The 2,363-nt window shown below is 47.5% G+C and overlaps 1 long non-coding RNA gene across 1 annotated transcript; it reads left to right on the top strand.

Annotated features, from left to right (window-relative positions):
- The first annotated feature begins 401 nt into the window (after positions 1-401).
- LOC113969428 lies at positions 402-1,194 on the top strand. Its single transcript, XR_003534853.1, has 2 exons — positions 402-504; positions 867-1,194. It is a non-coding gene; the product is annotated as an uncharacterized LOC113969428 (long non-coding RNA).
- Positions 1,195-2,363: the final 1,169 nt, after the last annotated feature.

Genomic DNA, 2,363 nt, shown 5'->3' with positions numbered 1-2,363 from the left:
TAGAGACAACCCTTATCTGATGTTCACCCCAAACAGGGAAGGGGAGACAAAAGGGAAACTCTTTTGGTGAAAGAAGGCGCTTGGTGCTAGCAAATGGCCCCCATAAAGGCTTTCAGTTGCTGTGGGATCTACTTAGTGCTGTGGTTGCTTTTTTTGAATAACCAGCCATGGTTGTGTGCTCCCCCCTTTCTGCTTAAGCAATAGCCCCTGGTGGTGGTTGTGATGGTTTTGGACTCCGGGAGGACAGATAACAACGCAATAGCTAAAGGTCATAAGTCTTGCTCAACAGCTGAGGGCTAGTTGAGCATGTGCCAACCAAAATACGGCTGGTATGTAAATATGAGCATAAGTCAATCATCTTACTCCATAAATAGTGGGCAGCCCAGGGCTTGTTGAGTTCTCCTGCACAGCAGTGGGCTGCGGGATAAGAGCTGCCCTTGAGTGGGGACACCTCTCAAGGTTATTCCTCAAGGCTGAGAGAATCCTTATCACATCAGATACTTGGTAAGTGAATTGGGAATAAGTGTGCTGAAACTTGGAAATCTTACCTAAGTGATGTGAAGGGTTGGTTGTGTGCATACAGTCCTTTAGACATAAACTGTTGACCAAGCCTGGGACTAAATCTGCATCCCAGTGCACCCAAACTCCTCTGAGAAAGGAGTCTAGAACACAAGTCAGTCCTTCCTAAACCTCATGTCTCACTGGGAGGCTCTCCCTGACACTTTTGGTTGATCTGTCCTCTATGCAGCTAATAATCAAGCATACCTTGCCATTGAATCTTATTAAACCACTGTTACATTTACCATCAAACTTGGTTAAATCACTGGTTTATCTCAATAAATATATTACTACTTTTCTCTTACAAGTGAAAGGTGTCACCCCATCTGCAACACCAGCTTCAGGAAGCATCACAAGGCAAAGTCATAGGGGAGAGAGAGACAGTGCCAAGACCTGAGGCCGCAAGTAACCCCAAAATCAACCTCTGCTGCTGTCAAGGCAGAGAAGAGGAACAGTTACTGCTGCTGCCTTAAAGACTGATCTTCCATCTCGTCTTGTGAAACCTTTCAGAGGGAAGTGGTTGATCTCAAGCTGTTGTTTGGGGTCATTTTCATGGAAATCTCCAAATAGATATTATGCCTCAGTGCTGAAGACGGCGTTTTTTAGAAAAATAAACAAAATGCTGTTCCCACAGGCCACATTTTGTTCAGGATGGTACTAAAGTTGATGAAGTTCAGCTATATTCCTCTTGCTCTCTGCTCACCTATACGTGCCCATGGCAGAGGGAAACAAGTCCAGCAGTAACTTGTGGAGCCTTGTACAAAATGGAGGGGAAATCCAGGACTTACGCCCTCAAGTTTAAGAAATCCACCTGGATTTCTTTTCACAAAAGAGCATTTTTCATCAACTGGTTGGTAATGAAATCAGTCCATGTGCTGTTTTGGCTGATGCTAAATTGACTGTAGAAGTCACTGCCAGTAGTTGCCTGTTCCTAGCCCTGCAGTGCCCACTGCCAAGATCCATGAGATCCAGTCTGCTGCTGCCAACACCAAGCAACCTGACTCTTGGATTTACCAAAGTAAGACAGGATTTCCAGTGTGGGTTGCTCTTCTGTAACACCAAGTTAGACACACAGGAGAGGCTCAGGGACAGCTGGCATGCAGGGCTCACCTTCTCCTCCCCATGCCTCATGCTGTCAGACACCTTCCCCATGTGCTCATTCTTCACTTCACAACCCACCTGAGAAACTCCCAGCCCTGAGGAGCTGCCAGTGAAATAGTATGTACTGGAATTGAAAAACAAAGACACCTCTACCTGTATAAAAGATTTTTATCTCTATAATGCATATACTCATAGCTTGAGGACTCATATATGTATATATTCTCAAGAAGCAGAAGACATCTGTCTCTCACACGGGACGCAGAGGCATGTGGGGGCCAGCCTGGAGCTGCACCATTCCTGCAGGAATACCAGAGTTCCCATTTCTGTGTCTGCCTGGCTGCCCAGTGCCTACCCTGCTGTGCCTGAGCACACCAAGTCTTGGGAGTCTGTGCCCATCCCAGCAGCTCGCTGTGCTGACTGAGCCAACAGGCTGGGAAGGGGAGAGGAAAATGCCTGTTTTTCCCTGTCACCTCCTCCTGTGCAGGGCTGCCTGGTGGCAGATATGTTGCCTGTGGGATTTATTGCAATATTGGCCATGGGTTTTGGTTTGCCAGAAGTGTGTACCAACATACCAGCCACTGCTGCTGCACTGGGATGGGGCTGGTGACACCAACCCTGCAGATCCTCACCACCAGCAGTGCCAGTGCTGCTGTTGCAGCATTCTGGGACACAGCAAGACAGAAGTGTGAGCACTGAATGAGCTG

Source organism: Neopelma chrysocephalum, unplaced genomic scaffold, assembly GCF_003984885.1.
Source record: "Neopelma chrysocephalum unplaced genomic scaffold, ASM398488v2 Primary Assembly neopelma1_73, whole genome shotgun sequence".
Taxonomy (NCBI): Eukaryota; Metazoa; Chordata; class Aves; order Passeriformes; family Pipridae; genus Neopelma; species Neopelma chrysocephalum.
This window is presented reverse-complemented; position numbering and strand designations above follow the sequence as displayed.